This window comes from Phascolarctos cinereus, unplaced genomic scaffold, assembly GCF_003287225.1.
Source record: "Phascolarctos cinereus isolate Bilbo 61053 unplaced genomic scaffold, phaCin_HiC Scaffold_4;HRSCAF=312, whole genome shotgun sequence".
Classification (NCBI taxonomy): Eukaryota; Metazoa; Chordata; class Mammalia; order Diprotodontia; family Phascolarctidae; genus Phascolarctos; species Phascolarctos cinereus.
The window spans coordinates 181297127-181320302 of NW_027555847.1; the positions used below are offsets into that span (position 1 = coordinate 181297127).

The 23176-nt window shown below is 38.1% G+C and overlaps 1 protein-coding gene across 1 annotated transcript in view; it reads left to right on the forward strand.

Annotated features, from left to right (window-relative positions):
• The first annotated feature begins 2772 nt into the window (after positions 1-2772).
• TJP2 (tight junction protein 2) overlaps positions 2773-23176 on the forward strand; it is a 120800-nt gene continuing 100396 nt past the window's right edge. Inside the window, exon 1 of the mRNA XM_021001810.2 lies at positions 2773-2855. The gene's annotated coding sequence lies outside the window, so the exon portion shown is untranslated. The remainder of the gene's footprint in view (positions 2856-23176) is intronic.

Below are 23176 nucleotides of genomic sequence, written 5' to 3' on the forward strand. Positions count from 1 at the left end.
ATGGTGTTTTTTCCCTTTCTCTTCTTATCTCCAGTAGCAATAGTATAGTTTATGTTTAATGAATGACTGTTGACTTAATTATAGACTATTTTCTTAACTTTTCGCTAAACCCCCCCATTTATGCCTTTCCAATGTTGATCATTAGATAAACATATCTTTATTTAAAATGTTTATGTTTAAATACTTAAATGTTAAATATTTAAATAGTAAATGAGCTATTCAGTGATACTTGAAGAAGAGTCCAGGAAACTTTGTAGCAAAAGGTATTTGTTAATTGGGGAAAAAAATTGGAAATTGTATAGAAATCTTAGAGGGAGCTTTAGAATGATTTAAGTAGTTCTCTTTCATTGCTTCTTCCAAAAGAAAAAAGGTGATATATACATGCACATTTTTGTGATATGTTTGTGTGTCTATTCTGTATATTTACCAAATATATGATAATTAAGTTGTTTCACATGGGCAGCTCTCCAGGTATCTTGGAGAAGGAATGTGACTATAGATTTGGTAGCCTATACATTATACACCTATATCTTATGGGCAGCTGGGTCAGTGGTAGTTGGTCAGAGCTTCCATTGGAGGTTAGAGGAAGAGAACATTGATGCAAGAATGTTGAGAGTTGGGTTGGCTCTGCCATGGTGCTCCATCTATGGAGAGATCCTATTAAAAATGAACTAGAGAATTTCTGTCAGGTAGACTGCAGGACAGAGAATCTTTTTTTTTTTGGCTAGGCAATATGGTTAAATGACTTGCCCAGGGTCACACAGCTAGTAAGTGTCAAGTGTCTGAGGCCAGATTTGAACTCAAGGTTGTCCTGACTCCAGGGCCAGTGCTCTATCCACTGCACAACCTAGCTGCCCCGAGGACAAAGAATTCTTGAGAGAATACCATCTCTAAAACTCTGGTTTGGCCTTGAAGATCTGTTCCATTCTATATACACAGTTTTAGGACTTTTCCATCCTTACTGTTTCAGCATTTTATGACATAATTCAATGTTCATTAACTTCTGGACTACTAGATTTCTACTTCTCACTTATTTGGTTTTAATAATAACACTACTATCAGTAACTCACACATACATGGTACTTTAAGGTTTACATATTTACTTGTAAAGAGTGCCATATATGTGATATTCCTTGGTATACCACATGACCATGGGCTAGATGTACAAAATTAGCATTGTATGTAATGTCATAAATGCTGGGTTGTTGTTGTTTTGGTAAGCTCTTGTACATTTTTTATTCCCCACAGCATGTTCAGTTAGTAGGTTTCAAGAAATATTTCTTAATTTCTTTTTTAATAGTTTCATTAAGATCCCATATGCAGATAGAATAGTGTTAATGACACCAATGAGGGAGTTGAGAAAACCATGTTTCTTCAGAAGCTTTTATTAATTTTTTAGCTCTTGATACCTCTGTACCATATTTTCTCACCTTCAGATTACATTTAAAAATTGCCAGCTCTCTTGTTCATCAAAAATTGTCCCTACTTTTCTAGTCTGTCATATGAAATAACTTATTTTCTAAAGAATTATCTGGTCTAGAGGCCTTCAGGCAATGATGTTGTATTTTAGAAATTATTGACCTACTATCTTCTTAAGCTCCTTGCCTTTCTTGGAGCAAATACAATAAAGCAATAGCGAGAGAGGTGTTAAAAACTGAAACTTTATCCAGGACTAAAACTAGACCCAAGAGGGATGAAATGCTGATGACTGATTTAATTGGAAGAACAAGAATAATTTTGAAGAAAAACATCATTATATTTTGAGCAAATACATTTTCATGTCAGGGTCAAAAGTTTAATCAAATTCATATTGATTTGCTAGGCATTTATTTCTCTTTGAAAGGAATAATAAAAATTATTTATGTGTTGGGTTGTTAATCCCACTGACCTCCTTGTGGCTGTCCAGATGGTTTTGCTTTAGTCTATTCCTAAATTTCCTGCTGCTTCCTGGAACAGGAAAACATGTACCCAGCCTGTAAAAATAAAAACACTATCTTTTCTTACATTCCATTTCGTTGTTCAGGGAATATTGACATAGATATCACAGAATCTCTTTGTCCAGTAATTCAAAAACCATGTCCAATACTAGCTAGAAGTAACACCATTCTTCATTCCACATATAGTTTTTATTCTGCATAACAAAAGGCTAAAATGACCCAGTCCCCATCCAGGAATAAGCTTGCCATTTGTGGTTTTTTAAATATATGCAGAATTAATGCAACTATTTTTTTTAAAAACAGGATTTGGGTACTTTGCCTTGCTTCTGTAAATTTTTTTGGGAGGGAGAAAACCACATTGACTGTGTTCTGACAAATTATATTAGGAGGCAGACTAGTAAGTATAGACATGAGTTAATTTCCCAAACCCTAAGAGGATAAATCACTTTAAATAATGGTTGGCTTTTCTTTTTATTTCTCTTTCTGGATGTCAACTTGTCTGCTGACTTCTTTTTAAATTGAAGGATTAATTTTATATTGACAGCTTATTTCTTGGGAATTCTCTGACTGCTGACTATAAATTGCTATATGGTTGTTCAAATTTTCTTTCTTTTTCTAAGATGAAAAACATTTGCTTCCTAAGATGCGAACTCAGGTCCTCCTGACTCCAGGGCTAGCGCTCTATCCACTGTGCCACCTAGCCCTAACGTCCTTTTTTTTTATAAGCTTCCAGGATCTACACACAGATAACTTTGTTTCACCCTATAACTGGCCAAATTTGATGTCTTTTTCAGGGAGAGGAATACCACTTTGCTGTCATCTCCTTGTGAGTGGGACTGGCAACCTAGTTGTACCTCCAGGCACAAATACTCTACACAACATCATAGACTTGTGCCAACTGACAGACTGCCTTGCCAGGTACTTGCTAACACGTGTTTCTTTTAAAGTTTTGTTGACCTCTTCTGTTTTGACATCACAAATCCTTTCCATATACCCCTTCCCTCCCCAACCTTAGCCAAATGAGCCTTCCCTTTGTAACAAAGAGAAACAATTAAGCAAAACCAATTGACAGTCATAGTAGCCACAGTGTATACATATACCTTTAGCCTCACCTCCCCTTTATCTAAAGGAGTGAGATGGATGATGATTCCTCATCTCTTTTGGGAGCCACAAATGATCATTATAATTATTCAACATTCACGTCTTCAAATGTATTATTTAAGCTTAGTTCATTTATTATCCATCATCTAAAAACAAAAAAACCTAGTAAAATTTGCCATGTCATGGCAGGTTGCTAGTACCCTCTTTTAATTTTGGAGATAAAATAGTTGAACAAAATGTAGTCAAATTTTAATGGATAAGATCTTATTTATAAAAATGAATGAATGAATGAATGAATTTCTGCCTGCAACCAAGTTCTCAACTGACAAAAGAATGGTTTTTCATAGTCAGACAATCAGCTATTTGTTGAGTACTTACTCACTTGCTGTCACTTTCTAAATTATTCCCCCCATTTGTTAGCACTTATTCTAATAAGTCATTAGCTGAAGAGACTGTAGAGAAAGGTATTTTGGAAGTCATTTTGCCATCTAGCCGTCCTCATTACTAACACTGTAGTTAGAATTAAGGTTAGGCATTTGGCTGAATATATAACACCATCATCCTGGCTTTGGTGGATTAATTTTGCATAAGCTTTTAAAAATGGCTAGCAATCAACATTATCCATATTGCTGGCTCATGTCAAATAGGAACGAAATGAGGTTTGCAAGACATTAATTCAAGACATTATTTCAACTGATTTTTGGATTATTTATTCTCATTTGATTCTTTGGCCCCAGAAACATGCTCAAGTTACATGGCTAGCTAGAATGAGGGTAGATTTTCTCTTTTTTCCCCAATGTTTTTTATAAACTCTTTCAGTTCTTAGTTCCTCTCTAAGAATCTAAATGGATTCCAGATACACCTGAAGACTGCTTCACGAGTGAACTGTGGCCAATGCATCAATTTGACATTTATTAAGTGCCTACTCTGTACGTTAAATTGAGATAAAACAAAATTATTGGCTATTTGAAACTTACAGTATAGTAAGGGAATAACACAAACACAGATAATGCTAATGCACATTATTATATAACAAGTATGTCTGAGAGGCGCAGGGGGGAAAATGTTTATGGAGTCTGAAGGGGAAGGTTATCACCTAAAGGGCAATTGGAGAAGGCTTGATGGAGAAGGTAGCATCTGCTGGGGACATCCCATTCAATTGGGGCACACTAGTCATTGATGGGAAAGGGTTCCGTGTGTTTCCTCTGAATCATTTTAGTTATGTTGTTTAACCAGATGATCCTTTAACCCCAAGCAATGAAGAAGAACCCAGGGACCTCTCCACATACAGTTTTGGCTTCCATTTTTTGTAGATTGAGTTATACAGACCTTGATTGAAGTCAATCAGAAGTCACCAGGTACATGAAAATAAGATTAATGGGGAAAGTAAAAGATTAGAAATTAATCAGTCAATCACCAAACATTGTCTACATGTTTACTTATACGACAGGCAGTGTGCTAAGCACAGGAAATACAAAAACAGTCCCTGCTCTCAATGAGTTTCCGTGAAGGAGGCAACAGGTGTCAAAATAGCAACATACCAGATAGATACATAGTGGAATGAAGCTAACTCTAAGGGAGAAGGCTCAGTTAAGACAACGAAGTTCCAGTCTCTCTATAATGTTTTCTGTTTGAGTAAGATATTCTTCACTGACTCCTAGGATTTTAAAGCTAGAAGCGACCTTGTTTAAATTTTTAAACTGAAAATAAGCTACCTTAGTATCTATGCAAAATTGGAAAGTATATCAGTGCGCTATATAAAAGACTTTGAAATTAATTTAAGAATGGTTCCATGATGGTGATCTCACACACACACACACACACACACACACACACACACACACACACACACAATTTCAGATTAATAGTTAAAGTGAAATCACACATCAGAGTAGGAATGTGCCATAGCCTTCTCCACTGACTAATCTAAGTGTTGTTTGTCTCCCTGATCTTTAACAACATTGTATTCATTTGGCATTATTTTAGCCCACCAGTTATTTGGCAACCTTGCCTTAATTGTTATTCATGTGGGTAAAATTGTCAGTGTCAGAGAACAAACCAGGACCGAAACTAAAAAACATAAATTTAGGAATTGAGGATGTGTTGAGTTCGCTAACAGGGGAGTCCCACTTGCACAGACAGAGCCCGACTCACAGAAGTAACAAAAAGACAAAGCTTATATAGGTTTCAATTTAGGCAGGAAATGAACTGGGTATGGTGTACCTCAGAGTTGGACAAGGCTTGTTGATGAGGGCTTGCAGGGTAGGAATAAGGGATGTGGTATCCCTTGTTTGGACAGGCCTGTTGCAGGGCTCGTAACAGGAAAGGCTCTTCTTCAGGCTAGCTATCTCTTATAACCCCACCCTAATAGATAGAACTGTCCTTGCTGTTTCAGCAAAAAGGAAGGTTACAGACAGTGTGGTGGTTGCAGTACAAACAGGGTCAGGGTCAAGGTCAAGACAGAGAAACTACAGACAAAATGAAGTTGCTTTAGCTTTCTCAGCTGCCCATACCCAGTAACTGGAGTTTTAGATGGGCATAATTCTACAACTTTATCACTTCTAACTATGGCCAACTCTGTCCTCTCTCAACTCTGCTTGATTAGAGCCAAAACAGACATGCTGATCTACCCGCTGTTGATCATGCTGGCCTGTCACATAAATCATGTTAACAATGCGAAAACTTTTACTAAGAAAACCTTGGGTTTTCTTAAGGTAGGGTAAATGGAAAAGCATCATTATTCTTGTGATTGTAATGCTTTTTGTGTGGTACATAGACTATATTGTGTTTATATTGCTTCTCTGTAATAATGAGTAGGATGATGTGGTGGTTGGTTCTAGGTGCTAAGAGAACCTAGAAACCCAGGAATTATGTAGCAAACAAAAACCTCATGATCTCAATGAATGATGCATCCTGTTCCCATGTGGTGATTTATTTATCATTGCAAGGTTAATTCTCATTTATCATTAGATCAGAAAAACTGTTTGGAGTTCTTAGCCTAATCTCTCTGGGGATCTTGAATTTAGCTTTACTGGGTTTCACAGAATCACCAAATTTGAGAGATGGAAGGGACCTAGTTCAACCTATGCATAAAAGGAACTCCCACTGTAATGCACCTGACAATGGGTCCTCTAGGTTCTGCTTGAAGATTTCCAAGGAGGGGGACTCTACCATGTCTCAAAATAGTGCATTCTACTTCTGGCCAACTTCTAATTGTTATGAAGTTATTCCTGAAATTCAGCTTAAATTGGCTTCTTTGCAACTTCCATGTATTGCTCCTAGTTCTGTCCTTGGGGACCAAACAGGAAAAAAATGTAATCTTTCTTCCATATGACAGCCTTCAAATACTTGAAGATAGCCACTGAGTCTTCAGTAGCTTCAGTAGTTCAGGCTAAACATGCCCAGTTATTTCAATTACTCACCATATGATATGGACTCAAGGGCCTCTGGCATCCTAGTTGCCTTCTTCTGGACACTTTCCACTTATTAATGCCCTAGGAAGATGCCCATTTTCTTCATTTATCAGTAATAATGAATAATACTGGGTATTTATGTTGTGCTTTAAGGTTTTCTAAAGGCTTTTAAAATATCAGTTTATATGCACAACAACCTTGTGAGGTGGGTGCTATTATTATCCCCATTTTATGGGTGAGGAAACTGAGGCTGAAAGAGGTTAAATGATGATTTGAATTCAGGTCAGCTCTAATTCCATTTCAAGAGCTTTATCCTTTACTCTACATTGGCTTCCATTTAAGAAATGGAACATTTTTTAAAGTTTCCTAATACTTTTTTTTTTTGGTTAGGCAATGGGGTTGAGTGACTTGCCCATGGTCACATAGCTAGTAAGTGTTATGTGTCTGAGGCCAGATTTGAACTCAGGTCCTCCTGAATCTGGGGCTGGTGCCCTATCCACTGAGGGTTCTTGAAAACTTTGCCAGTAGAAAGTTAACCCTGGAGGTTATTTTACCAAACTGGAAAGGCCTTAAGCATTGACCATTAAATGGACTTGTGTGTCTATCATCTAAGGACCAGCCTGTGCTAAAGAGAGATCTTCATATGGACCCCTTCTCAGAATCATGCTTCTACACAGAGTCAGGGACATGATGGGATTCTTTATGAATGATGAGTTCTCCAGATGATCCTGTTTGCAAATAGCATTGTGCTGTCTCCTGTCAAGCCCCAGGCTATTGCAGAACCCCCTGGAAAGGAATGGTAATCACTCAGAAGAGTTTGGCCTGTTCCTCCATGAAGGAAAGACCACTTAGATAAGAATGTTGCTCAGATTTCAGTATGCATTTGGACAGCCACCTTCTAGAACTTTCCCCTTATTATCTGAGACAGACAAACCCTACAGATAAAAAGACATTGAACTGGGCTCAGAGCTGAAAAGGAGAGGAGAGTGGTCTGAATTGCTTTGGGGAAATTGCAAAGCTCTTTCACTAACCCCAAACAAAGGCCCATCTTTTCAATGCTAACATTTTATAGATATTGCTATGTGGCAGCCAGACATGGGCCACTACGCCTCAGAAGAACTAAAGGTGAATATCACTCAGCAGATAATAGAAAGGCAGGCAGCATTTATGGACAGACTGCAACACATAAGAAAAACAAGCTTAGAGGACATGGTATGGAATCTTATAATAAGAAGAGAAGAAGGGCTGGTTATGTGGCATGAGAAAGATACAGCAAGGAAAGAAGCAAGCAGAGGGCCCCACTGGTATCATCACAATGTCGGGAGAAAGCAAAGACATCCTCCAGCACTTTGGTGGACTCCCTGTAGTGAATTGTTGGAAGAACAGAGACAAGAATTGCACTAGATGGGTAGGCATGGATGGGTTACAATATAGTTGGAGGGAGCTCCTGAATTGATGAGACCACGAATCTGTTTGAGTATTGGAAGGGAGCTCTCATTGAGGAAATTCTTTCTACCGATGATGTAGGGCATTGAGAAGTTACTTGAATTGCCCATGATCACAGAGTCAGTATGCATCAGAAGCTCTCCAAGATATGTATAAAAAAAATCCTCCATAGGTTCACTAAATTAAAAAAAGAATTAAAGAAATTCAGAATATCAGCATATTCTGTTCATCACGTACGAGATCTAAGTACTAGTTTATTATTATGACTAGGATGACCAAATTTGGTCATTAGCCTAATAAGTAGTGGAATTTTTATTTGTTCTTCATGGCGTAATGCTGGAAAGATAGTATTTGAGTCTGATCAGGGAATCTGTAGCATTTAGACTTCCTTCTTTAAATGTTGGAGCGTGGCAGGTTTTTGAGCAGGTAAAGTGATGTCCTACGAGCTACAAACCATTGCCCGTTACTTCTATGTAGGAATAAATAATATTGGAAGGGCAAGAAATGGGAATCAGGGAGACTTCATTAGAAATCTATTGCAATAAAGTGAAATGAGCAGAACCAGTAGAACACTGTACATAGTAACAGCAATACTGTACAATGATCAACAGTGAATAAGACTTAGCTATTCTCAGCAATACAATGATGCAAGACAATTCCAAAGGATGATGAAAAATGCAGTCCACCTCCAGAGAAAGAACTGATGGTATCTTAATGCATATTGAAGGATATTATTTTTCACTTTATTTTTTTTCCCATGGTTTTTGGGGGGTTTTTTGGTCTGTTTTTTTTTCACAACATGACTAATATGGAAATATGTTTTACATGATTGTACATATGTAACCTATATCAAGTTGCTTGCCATCTCAGGAAGGAAGTAGGGGAAGGAGAGAGAGAGAGAGAGAAAATTTGGAACTAAAAATTAAAAAAAATTAATATAAAAATGTTTTTATGTAATTGGGAAAAATAAAATTCATTTAAAAAAAAGAATCTATTGCATTAGTACTGGTGAGAGGTAATGAGGGCCTGAACCCTTCGTGGCATAAGGGAAAGTGCTGTGCTTAGAGTTGAGAGACCTTGATTTAAATCCTGGTTCTTTTGCTTACTAGATATTTGATCTTATGCAAGTCATTCAACCATTTTGTGTCTTTGTTTCCTCATACGTAAAGTGAAGAAGTTGAAATAGATGATGAGATCTAAGATTCAGTCTATCTCTAAGACCGAAAAAAGGACAGAAGGAAATAGGAGAAAGCTTTGGCTCCAGAAAAGCAATTTTTAAAAATTGTACTCCCTCCTTGTCTGTAGTGAGATGGAGAACTATGGGTGTATAGCATTGTATATACTGTCAGACTCAATCGATGTATTGGTTAATTTTGCTGAACTGATTTTTCCTCTCTCTCTCTTTTCAAGAAAATGTTCATTTGTTTAACAAGGGATGGTTCATTGGGTAAGGGAGGGACATACCCAGAAATGAAGATGGTAGAAAAACAAAATATAGCAACAAACATTTTAAACTTAAAAAAAAAAAGGGCATAGATGGATTGAAGAGGTAAAACTCTATGTAGTATTTGGGAAATGATTTTTTGGGAAGGATTGGGAGTGAAGGACATTGAACTGTCAAATGACGCTAAAACTTTACACCTGGGTGACTTGGGGAATGGTTATATAATTAACAGTTTTCCGGAAGAAGATGAGTTTGGTTTTGGACCTAATCTATGTCTTACCTTAAGCTGGCCAGGAGGGAGGATACATACGGGTGGGGGAGGGGCGGGAGGGTGGTGGTGTTTAGGGGGAAACAAGTGGATAAACAGGAAACCAGGCTGAAATCAGCTCCAGGAGTTCACAAAGGCAGCAGATTCAGTTATCTAGGCAGAGGTTCCACCCCTGGGCAGAGGGAGCTCTGCATAGGGTGTGTCCTTGGAATGGGAGGGGAGTATAAAGCAGGTCAGCCAACTGACAGTTTTTCCTCACTCTGGGACTCAGCCCTATGGTGGTGGTGTACTACTAGCCATGCCCCTTCCTTCCTGAGCTTTGCTCATGCGACTGTGTGCCTGAACAACATGTCCAGATAACATTAAAAAAAAAAAACAAGCCACACACACAACAAAAAATTCTATTTGCTGTGCTCCTGACTTGACTTCATATGATAAGACTTTTTACCTGGCTCAACCTGTTTTGAAACTTGATTAACATTCCATCTGGCAGTGATTATTCTTTCTGCTGCACTACTATAATATAACACTGAACTTACTCTGGCAGCCCCCCCCCACACTATCTGGTTGAGTTCTCAGAGAGAACAAGGCTATAAATTTTCCTTAGGGGTCTAGGGGTCTAGGGGTCTGGGCAGTCAAGGGTATCTATCTATCCATCTATCTGTCTATCCATTTTATTTTTCCCCAGTTACATGTAAAAACAATTTTTAGCATTCATTTTTAAAACTTTAAGTTCCAAATTCTTTCCCTTCCTCCCCACTCCCCTTTCCCCATTGAGAAGCCAAGCAATTCCATAAAGGTTATGCATGTGTAGTCATGTAAAACATATTCATAATAGTCATGTTGTGAAAGAAAATGTAGACAAGAAAAAAAATTCAAAAAAAATTTTTTAAAAGTATGCTTCAGTCTATAGACAGAAGCAGTTCTTTCTCTGCAAATGGATAGCATTTTTCATCATAAGGCCTTCAGAGTTGTCTTGGATCATTGTATTGCTGAGAATAAGTCATTCATGAGTGATCATCTTACAATATTGCTCTTACTTTGTACCCAGTACATATCACTTTGTGTTAGGTCATGTACTTCTTTCCAAGTTTTTCTGACAGCATCCTACTCATCATTTCTTATAGTACAATAGTATTCCATCATAATAACAATGGGTATCTTTTTTTAATGCCATCAGCCTTCAATTAGCCCCCATCAATTAGATTTATAAAGAAATATTTATTGCAAGCATATAGAAAGAACTGAAGTCTTAATGCATTTCCTTGAACTATTGCCTCAGGCCCTGGGAGAAGTAAGCTCACACTTAAAGGATATGCATTAAACACCAAGCCCTCCCTGCTCCCCCCCCCACTTCATTCACAGATTCACAGCTGGATGAGTGTCCTCTTCTACAGTTGGAGGGGATCAAGCATATGGATCGGTTCACTCCTTAGTGCCTCAGCTCCTGGGCTAACCTGCTGCCTCACCTGTGCTTGGTCTCCCACAAATCCTGGTGTGAGCATCTCCTGGAATTCTGGTGCTTGTTCTGACTTTTCAAAGCTCACAAGGTCACGACCATTTCCAGGCCCTCTTCACCTAAAAGCAGGAAGAATAGACACAACAAAGACAGAAGCAACAGCAGGATCCCCCTCATGGGCCACATCGTGCTCTATTCACTATCTCAAGATCCTGGTGGGGAGATAAAGGCCTGAAGCTTCTGTTTCCTCACATAGGGCCTGCAGCAAGTCCTTGCTTCATTTGAGCACAGCCAGGCAGGAAAGATGAAACTCCTGGCCTGGTTAGTGCCCTTTATAAGCATTCTCAATTCTGACTCCCTTTCTTCACATGGTAAAGTGAGAACACTTGCATATCCTCTGAGTGGTGGAGCAGGGCCCCTTCCATTGCATGTGATCTTATCTTTCTGGAAGCAAGCTCACTGTGCTTTCTCTGAGGATGGAGTTCCATTGTCTGGGCCCCATTACACTCATGTCTATCTCTGGTTTACCATTTATCAAATACTGCTGTGTTATTTAAATATAAGCTCCTCAAGGGCAGGGACTATTTGCCATTTTATCTTTAGAGCTCTTGTGCCTGGCACATAGTAGGTACTTCATAAATGCTTGTTGGATTGGATAGATACATGTCTTATAGACTCAGATTACACAGATGGAGAGCTAAGTGGTGGTACAGAGCACTGGTCCTGGAGTCAGGAAAACCTGAGTTCAAATCTGGCTTCAGTCACTTAAAAGCCATGTGACCAGGGGGCAAGTCATATAACTGTTTTTTGCCTCAGTTTCTTCATCTGTAAAATGGGGATAATAAAAGCACATATGTCCCGGGGTTGTTGTGAGGATCAAATGAGTTAATAATCATAAAGTGGTTAGCACAGTACCTCCTAAACAGTAGGTGCTATATAAATGTTAGCTATACTTATTATTATTATTATTTGTTGTTGTTTTTATTGGTTTTAATTCTTCTTTATAACACGACTAATGTGAAAATATGTTTAATAGGAATGTATATATAGAGTCTATATCAAACTGCATGCTGTCTTGGGGAGGGAGAAGGGGAACAAAACTTAAAACTCAAAACCTTATGGAAATAATTGTTATAAACTAAAAGTAAATAAATTAAATTTGGGGCGGGGGCTAGGCAATGGGGTTAAGTGACTTGCCCAGGGTCACACAACTAGTAAGTATTAAGTGTCTGAGGCTGGATTTAAACTCAGGTCCTCCCGACTCCAGGGCCAGTGCTGTATCCACTGCCCTACCTAGCTGCCCCTAAATAAATTAATTTTTAAAAAATATTATTATCATTATTACTTCTTCTGATTTTCCCACTGTTCTCTCTCTCTCTCTCTCTCTCTCTCTCTCTCTCTCTCTCTCTCTCTCTCTCTCTCTCTCTCTCTCCTTGTAATACCTTGTGTTATATTTATCTGTGTATTACCCCCATTCACAGGGAAGAAAAAATCAGAAAAAAGTGGGGAGGGGACTCAAAGTGGGGTGTCTTGAACCTTTTGAACATGAACTCAATTCTGGCTCCATTTTCAATCCCACTGTCTCTGAAGACTACCAGAAAACTCCTTGTCACCGCACATCAGTCCCTCAGTCATTTACTAAGCTGTCATGTGTTGGATTGAAAACAGACAGGAAACATTGACCTTGCTCCACACGTCTGAGCCTGCTCCAAGGAATGGACCCTCATTGGCAGGTCCTCCCATCACATAGGTGTGAGGTGATTGATTGAATTGAATGAATGGAAGTTTTTCAAAGTGATTTTTTTTTCCTAAAGAGTTTCAAAGAGGGAGCTTTGGAATGTTTAAGTTCTTCCAGTCTTTTGAATATAGAATCCCATTGATCTGCCATCATTGATTCTTCTCTCTCCCTGACTCCCAGACAATTGCTGATCTTGTTCGTTTTTAACCCCATAATCTCTCTCTCATCATTCCCCTTCTTCAAATTCCCACTCCCTACCACCCTCACATGGTCTTCCTGCTTCTGACCTCTCCCACCTCTAGTCCCTTCTCCACACAGCTAACCAAATGATATTCCTGATGTGTAAGTCTAATAATGTTAGTCCCCTAATCTGTAGACTTGAGTATCTTCTACTACTAAGTCTAAGATAAAATACAAACTCCTCAGTTTATCATTCAAATGATAAATCACATCGTGGCTCCAGACTATCTTTCCAAACTCACTGCACATTAACCTCCTTCATGCACTCTTTAATCCAACCAGACTGGCTTTATTGCTGTTTCTCTTACATGACATTCTATTTCCCATTTCCATGCTTTATGCAGATTGTCCCCTATGATTAGAATACACTTCCTTCTTATTTCTGCCTCCTCTAATTCCTAGTTTCCTTCAAAGCTCAGCTCACACCCCAATCTCCTCCATGAAGCCTTTCCTTATTCTGCCTCCTCCTCAACAGAATTACCATGTATTTATTTTGCATATACTTAACTATGCATGGATTGTCTCCACTATAGAATGCAAGCTTTTCATTTTGTCTTTGTATACCTAGCACCTAACTCATACTGGAAACTAAATAAATACTTGTTGATTGATTTGTATCCCAAGTGGACGTTAGCATAGCATCCACTACATTTCTGTTGAATGTGTGGTAGGATTAGAGTTTTTCTGTATGAAAGTGGAGAGAGATGTGGTAGAGAGAAAACTAGCATTAGGGAATGGAAATTGCCAGGGGTCAAATCTTGACTTAACATAAGGGGGGAAAAAGTTTTTTTTAACAACTGTCACAACACAAAATAGGTTACCTTGGGAGGCACTGTGTTCCGCGTTATTGACAGGTCTTTAGGAAAAGGCTGAATGATGCACTTAGAGGGAATACCATAGAGGGGAATCATACTTCAGAAGAGGGTCAGCTCTGAGATCCTATAAATCTATTAATGAGATCCCCTTGTATTTGGACTTTGGACATTTGTTGCTCATTAACTAAACTGTTCATTCCATTTGTAGCTGCATTCATAATTCCCACCCTTGGACTATTTACAACTCATATCTATATCTATGTCTACATATACACATATATGTATTTATATGTAGCATATGTAGTTAGGAAATGTTTTCACTATAGGCTACATTATATCCCCATGTTACAGGTTAATGTCATTAGTGTCTAAATTAAGCACAGTTGTTGAATAAAAAAGAAAATTAGTGTTCTAAATATTGCAGTTACATCAAAATGAAGGATTTGGAGCTTTGAAAAAATAGGATAGGGACAAGCACTATGTTTGTGATTTTGTTAATATAGGAATTTCCCATGTGAGGGGACTCCCTCTACCAATGCAGTTTGGCACATCCTCTATTAGTTATAATCTTAGAGAGTTTCCCAGAACACCAAGATGTTACATGATTTTCCAAGGATCACATAGCTCACTGTATGTCAGAGAAGAGACTTGAACCCAGATCTTCCCGGCTCCCAGGCAAATTCTCTATCCATTATGTCAAGCTGCCTCTCCTAAGTGACTTGTCCAGGGTCACAGTTAGTAAATGTCTGAGGCAGAATTTAAACCCATATCTTCCTGCTTTCAAGTCCAGTGATCTATCCACCATGATATCTATTCTCTCAGTAGTAAGGGGTGAGAGTAGTGAATAATCACTATATAGCATACATTCATATCTTTTAACTACAGCATATGAAACATGACAGGAAAATGACTTGAACAATAATGCTCTAGATTAGCATGTTAGTGAGTAACCAGCACTTGTTAAAATAGAGACATTCTTAAGACTTTGAAAAACCATTTCATATTGCAGGCAAGAAAATTAATACTGAGTGTACTAATTAAGAGTTTCTCTATGTCAAATAAATTATAAAGAAGTATGTATTAAAGAACTACTATGTGTTAGGGATACAAAAACATATGAAATTGTTCTTACTCCCAAGAACCTTACCATTTGTCAGGGGTGACACAGTCAGTGTGTGTGTGTGTGTGTGTGTGTGTGTGTGTGTGTATACATATATATATATACATATATGACATATAAAACATAGTATAGCATAGTCTGGTCTAATCTTAGAATAAGACTATTTGGAGGAGGGCATTAGCATCTTAGGAAGGGGATCAGGAAGGGTCTAATGTAGAAGGCAGTACTTGGATGTGACCTTCCTAGAAAGGGAGAGGCAGAAATGATGAAAGAGTGCATTCTAGGCAAGAGAGACAGCTTATATAAAGACATGGAGATGGGAGATGGAGTGTTGTGTGTGTGGAATAGCAAGAAGTACAATTTGACTGTATTAGATATTGCATGAAAGGAAGTAATTTATAGGTTGGAAACCTAGGTTGGAATCTAGTAGTGAAGGGCTTTAAAAAGCATGAGAGAAATTTGTGTTTGAGCCTAAAGGCGATAGAATGGCCCAAGCAAAGAGTACATGAAGTAAGGTCTCACATTAAATTGGAACCAGAATGCAAAGGTCTTAAATGCCCAGTTTAAATCATTTGTATTTTACTTAGTAGTAAATAGAGAGTCCCTGAAGATTTTTTTTTATCAAGGAAGTTATGTGGTCAGATTTGGGGTAGGGGGGGGTTGGAGTCAATCAGGGTCAAGTGACTTGCCCAGGGTCACATAGCTAGTAAGTATCTGAGGTTGAAAAAAGTCAGGTACTCCTGACTCCAGAGCTGGTGTTCTATCCACTCCACCACCTAGCTGCCTCTATGTGGTCAGATTTTTAAATTAGAGTTTACTCTGGTAGAGATTTGAAGGATGGATTAGAAAGGGGAGAGATTGTAGGTAGGAAGGCCAGTTAATTATGTTTGCTTAGTTCATGTTGGGAGGGTTTCAATTAGGTGGTGATGGCAGAATTAAAAAGCAGAAGATAAGACTATAAAAATATTTCCAAGGTGGTAGTGACAAGACGTGGCAATTTTTTGAATGTGGATGGTGTGAGTGAGTCAGAAAAAGTAGAAAATGGCATGAGGCTTTGAGCCTGAGGGAAGGACAGTCACATCAATATAAAGATTATTTTTTATCGTTGATATTATGTGAGGTATATAACAGGGAGATGGTGTGTTCACCAAACCTATCCAGATACCATTGCCATAGAGAATGTGCTGGGGACAGCACAGGTCAGAGATGGAATCCCTACAAGTGGGGAGGTCCTCCACATGCTCCTGTTCGTGGATGCCATTGTGCTCATCACATCAAGCCCTATGACATTGTACAACCTTCTAAATTAGTTCCATAGTCACTCAAAAGAGTTTGGAAAAACTGAGTGGATGAGGAGTACCTGTTATCCCTTGTAAGATATGAAGTTGGAAACATAACCTGTATAGCTGGTGTGTTATTACATATATCTTGGAAAGACACAAAGGATAATGAACTGGGTCCAGAATTAAACACAAAGAGAGTATGCTGGATTACTTTTCATTAATTGCACAATTCTCTCAATGATCTCAAACTTTCCCCTGAAATAAAGGCTGATCTCTTTAATATTGCTTTTTCCAGTGATTCTATATGGCTTAAAGTCATGGAATATTGCAGTTCACATCATAGTATAAATCATAGATGAAGGCAAAGTAATTTCATCTTTCATAATCCCCACCTTCCACGCTTGACTTCTCACTTCTCTTTCCTATTCCAGTATTCTTTAAAATCACAGAATGCTGAGGGTAACTCTAGAGATCTTCCACTTCACCGCCCTCATCTTACAGATAATGAAACAGTCTCAGAGAGGCTGAATGACTTGCCTAGTTTCACACAGCTTAATGGCAAAGCCAATATGAGAACTTGGATTCCTATCATTTCCATTTTCCTGCTCATGTTCTTTTTACCTTATCACAATTTCTCTCTCTGTTTTTTGGGGGTGGGTGGGGTGAAGCAATCAGGGTTAAGTGACTTGTCTGTAGTCACACAGCTAGTAAATATCAAGTGTCACAGGCCACATTTGAACTCAGGTCTTACTGACTCCAAGGCCAGTGCTCTATCCACTGCGCCACCTAGCTGCCTCTCTCCCTATTTTTTTGCCCCCCCCCCAACTTCCTCTACTCTGTTGGTGAGGATACAATGTTGATATTTCTAGGCATTGTTACTACATGGTTAATGCACACTTACTTTGCTGCCAAGGCTCTGCTCAATGTACTGGCAGAGCAAATGTTACCAATATCTGTTACAACTGGTTAATACTATATTATTGAACACTACTCAAAGAAATGGAATATTTGTCTGAGGAGAGAAAACAGGTTTCATAGTAGCATTGGAATCCAGTATTCCCAAGTATCCTTTTCTGGTACCAAATCTAATTTGTGGTTCCACACACAATTTACTGCCCACCTGTCCGAGATTAAGATAACAGTGAGCCAGCTCAGTGTACTACAAGTTTACCATGTGATTTTAAATCTGGCAATTAATAGATCATTATCACATGTAGAGTTATGCCATAGAGAGCTGACCTCAGAACCAGAGAGACTTGGGTTTATGACCTGCCTCTGATACATATCAGCCTGGACAAGTCACTTAACCTCTTAGTTCTTTAGGAAGCTCTTTAAGACTATCATTTGCAGAGAGGTTGCTAACCTGCGTTAGTAGAGGAAGTTCCCCGCAGGTCTAGTTCATAGCCTGACAGTATTATACAATGTCTCAAAAAGTCTTATTCTCTTTTTTTGGGGGGGGGCAATCGGGGTTAAGTGATTTGCCCAGGGTCACACAATAAGTATCTGATTCTCAGTCTGGATTTGAACTCTGGTCCTTCTGACTCTAGGGTCAGTGTTCTATCTGTGTCACCTAGCTGACCCCCAAAAGTCTTATTTTAAGACTAGACCAGACTATGTTATAATAGATAGATAGACGTGTCCTGTCATATACTTACCGTATGACCCTGAGCTTATTTTATTTAACCTCTTAGTGTCCCAAGCAACTTTCTAAGACTAAAAGTTGCAGAGCAGTTGTAGATAGGCATCAATAAAGGGAGATTCCTTACATAGAGTTTTATATACCAATGAAATTATAGGTTTCGACCAATATAGATAGATAGATAGATAGATAGATAGATAGATAGATAGATAGTAGAGCATTTGTTAAGTGCTTACTATGTGCCAGGCACAGTGCTAAACACTGGGGATACAAATATAAGCAAGCAAGATAGTCCCTCAAGGTGTTTACATTCTAATGAGAAAAGACAACACAAACCTTTGCATGGTATGATGGAGGCCTGGAAAGCTCACTTACCAGAGGAGGAGAATCCACGGTTCTGGTAGGTAGGAAGATGGGGAGGATGGCTGAAGTGTTACATGGTGGGCAGGAAGCAGGAGCACAGGTCTGACCTTGGTATTCCTGTACTAAAATTTCACTGGCTTCCTATTGCTTCTAGAATAAAATATGAAGTTCCCTGTTTGGCTTCTAAAGACCTTCATGGCCCAGCCCCAAAGTACTTTTCCTGCCTTGTTATATATTATCCCACTTCCTGTCCTCTACAGTCTTGCCAAAGTGACCTTCTTGTGGTTCCTTACACACAATACTCCCGTCTCTGGGCCTTTGCATTAGTCACCACCAACACCACCCCCCACCATGCCTGAAATTCATTACCTCTTCACTTCCACCTCTTAGAATCCCTCAAGACTCAGCTCAAATACTGCCTTCCACATGAAGCCTTTATTGATCTCCCCAACAGCTAATAACCCTTCTGAATTACTTTGAATTTATTTTGTATTCTGTATACACATGTGTGTTATATGTGTGTGTGTATATAGTGTACATATACACTATAGGAGATTATATCAATAAAACTACATATACACATATACATATAAATATAAGATATAATATAATTTATATGTATAACATAATTTTTATATAATATAAAATATGTATAATATATAATATAAAAAATATAAATATAAAGAAAGTATATACATCATCATAAGGGGAACTTACATTTCTATCTAGTCTCCCTCTGTAGTATTCTATAATATGTATTCTCTTTCCTTCTCTGTGTACACACACACACACACACACACACACACAGAGTCTTCACCTAAAATGTATATGGTTGTTGTCCTTCATTCTCAAGGAGGATGAAAATGACATTACTGTATTGTGGTCAAGGTACAATGTGCCCAACTGTGGCTGATCAGACCAATATGAACCAAACAGGAATTTACTTTTGATCCTGAAGACAGTACTGATCCATTGGAATCTGAGTGAGGGAGATGAGGTGGTCAGATATGCACTTCAGGAAAATAATTGGCACCTGAGAAGAGGATGGATTGGAGTGGTAGGTAGAGATTAGGCAGGGAGACCATTTAGAAAACTGTTGTAGTAGTCCAAGAGGAGGTAATAAGGGTCTAAACTAGGGTGGTGGCTGTATGATTGTAGAGTGGGCCACTTATAGACGCAATGTTTAGAGGATAGAAAGGACAGGATTTGGCAGCAGATTGGATATAGGCAGTGAGGGAAAGTGAGGAGTTGAGGATAGATAACCCTGAGGTTTCAAGCCTGGTGACTAGGATGGTGGTTAGTGGTGCTAACCTTCAGTAGTAATAGAGCAGGGACTGTTTCATCTTTGTCTTTTGTTTCCAGCTCCTTTCACCTAGAGGCACATGAGGGCTTAATGAAAGCTAGTGGCATAATGATATATCACACTGCCTCCCAAATAAATTCTCTTCAGGAGAACTACAGTTATCATTTCCTCATCAAGGGGCTTAGGGGTGAACTACCCTCCTAAATCTGGAAAATCCACATAAAAGATTTTGGCCCTCCCTTTGTATCTGAGAAGAAGTCTGGATTTTTCTTTTTCTTTTTCTTTTATGGGGTATTTACAGTACCTTATTGTAAAATTTGGGTTGATGTTATATAATACTATATTATATTTTATAGTATACACTATACTATATTTTATGCATGTCTGAGTTTCTAAACTTTTTCTGTGTCATCTGCAGCTTCCACAAAACTCCCCCAAAATTCCTATTTAATTTCTTATGCCACCCCATGAAATATTGAAGCCATGATGGGGAAAGTCATGATGTAGAAGGAATAACTGTATTATTATTTAACTGTTAAAACAGCTAATCTAAAAAAAACCCAAACCAGCTAATCTAGAAGCAGTTGGCTCTTTTCTACATCAGAAGTTTTTAATCTGAGGTCTGTGAACTTGTTTTCTTTCTATCTATCTATCTATCTATCTATCTATCTATCTATCTATCTATCTATCTATCTATCTAAATATCTATATCTATATGTATAAATATCTATATTTATACATATAGTATGTCTATATCAATATTTGTCTCTATAGGAAGATATCAATATATACAGATGGGTAATTATATTTCAATATGATGGTTTCCTTTGTAATCATATGTAATTTATTGTATGCATTTAAGACCATTATACTCTGAAGGATTTATGAGGCAGCCAAAGGGATTCATGACACAAAAAAGAATAAGAACTCCATTTTACACGGTCAGTCTTTTTCTTTCATTAATATAAATGAAGTAGTGAATGTGATTATTTTATCTTGACTAAATGAAGTTGACCACATTGCTTCATAATATTCCTAAATTCATCTGAAAGTGGTTGGTTAGAAGCTGCTGTGTATGAACATAGTTTACTTTTCATAGCACCCTCTCAGGTAGAAAACTAGTAATATATCCATTAGACACAGTGGGAAATTTCATTACTAGACAGTGTTAACAACTCTTGCAGTCACTTGAGTCTGAGATACAAAATTTCAGATTATTAGGCCTCTTGGTCTGTATTTAGAAGGTTCAACAAGTTGCAAAAATAGAAAGTTAAGTTCAGCTCTGCAAAATGTTTTAGTAGCCTTCATAACATTAGTTTTGTCCTATCTGTGTTAGTATCATAGTGCTGGTGCATAGGATAACGTGCTAAACTCAAAGCTTCCTAGTACTCTAAGCCGTATTTTAGAATCTAATTTACTGGAAGACTGATTTCTTTTGGGCTTAGCCAAATTTCCTTTAGGTAGGCCTGTGCAAATATGACTGGCTGAGAACAGTATCTCTGCTGGGCGGGCTGATTTTATCTGTGGCCCAGGGTCGTGTGAGAATTCTTTTTATTCAGTCACTCCTTCCCAGGCACAGTTCTAGTTTCCCTGGAGGCCTTTTGTGTTTTATGTAGATGACCCCCCCAAACTACCTCAGAGCCTTCCTCTCTCACCCCTCCCCACCTCCACACACACTGAGAACAAAGGAAAGAAACAAATTTATTTTGTTTTATTGCTTAAAATGGGCTATGGGCTTTATTTAGATACAAAAGATCAAAGTTGGAGGGGAAAAAAAAACCAAAATAAAAAGTACCAGGGCACTGATCGCTTGCTAGAAAGTTTGTTTTACTTCAGCAAGGCATTTTCACTTTAATATTAATATTTGAGTGAATGATTCTGATCTACTGGTTCAATAAGTGAGATAAATCAGTAATCATTTTTCAAGGTTTTCTACTTAATGTGGCAAATATTTCATGTAAAGAATTTCACAGACTCAGTTTCCCAGAATTGGTCTTCATAAAGTGCTGAGAGAGCCACCTGCCCAAGACATGGTGGCTAGTGCTACTCTCATGAGATTTGGAAAGACTGGGGTTCAAATGCTGCCTCTGACTCTTGCTGGTCTTGTGACTATGGGAAAGTCATTTAATATCAGTGCCCCAGGCTACTCTTCCCCCCACCCTTTCTTTCCTTCCTTCTCCCTCTTCTCCCCCCTCTCTCTTTCCCTCTCCTCTCTTCCCTTTTAGGAGATCCCTACAATAATGAGATCACAGTCTCATTAAAAAAAAAACAAACAAACCCTCCATTTCCAAACAAAAAATAAGCATTTTCTACATCCCCTCACTATAATCTTATCCAGAAAAGTTCGAAGTACAGTCTCTTTGCAGCTCAAGGTTCTTTCTAATAATTATTTTTAAAAAGGCAGAATCTATATCCTCTGATAGAAACTTGCAGAATCAGAGATTCAGACTACTAGAGCTGAGCTAAGCCAATCTCATTTTATGAAGGATAAAACAGGCACCTAGAGGAGAAGTGATTTGTGTGTCTGGTAGTTGCATGCCTAAAGTGCTTGAGGATTCTTCAAGTTTTTTCTCTTAGGGCATATTTCTTGACCTCAAGCTAGACTAGTTAACATTTATTAATTTGACTAGTAAATCTTTATACCAGGTGTAAAGGTCAGCTACAATTCATCCTCTGTCTAGAATTATCACATATGAATTACTGATGTCATCGTCTGACAAAATTGCAAGTTTTTCAAGGGTTTCTGCCTATCACAACTTCATTTCTAATTAATTAACTTTCATTTCTAATCTCCCAAGTCCTTACTCTCCGTTCAGTGCTTACAAACACACAAAAAATAATAAACCCTGACCTTAAGTGCATATAGCTTGTTTGTACATAGTTATTTTTGTATTCTCTCCCCAATTAGATTGCTAGTTCCTTGAGAGCAGGAACTGTCTTTTACCTTTCTTTGTATCCCTAGCACTTAACACAGTACCTGGCACATAGTAGGAATTGAATGTTTATTGACTGGCTGACCAAAATGTAATGAAAAAGAAGTTCCTTTAAAAAGTCAGGATCATTGATGTTTCCTTTACAGAATGATTTCTTGTATAGTAGAAGGAATATTGGATTTGGAGGCAGAGAATCTGAGTTCAAATCTGGAGCTTTGCTACTTACTTGTTTGATCCTAAACAAGATAGTTTACGTCACTGGGTATCGGTTTCCTCATCCGTAAAATAACATGGGTGGATTAATCTCCATGGTTCTTTCTAGTTCTAAATATTATGTTCTGTGTATTGTAATGTAATGTATAATGAAAAGGTGATTCTCTAAGAAATTTAATACACAAATATTTGTGTGCTGCAAGGAAGGATGGAGAGAGAGAGATGCTCTGTAGAAAGGGTGACAATATTCTGCAGTCCTACTTTCCTTTTAAATTCTATGGTATGAATTCTATCCACTACAGCTGTGATTTGCTCAAATGCTTTGGTAGAGTGACATGGCACATCAGAAATTACAACCAAAATTTCTAAATTAAGAAGGCCCAAGCTACTTTGAAAGACATTCATTACAGTAAATTTTATTCTTGGGTGTGGACCCTATTACTTAAAAGGAGACCAGAAGA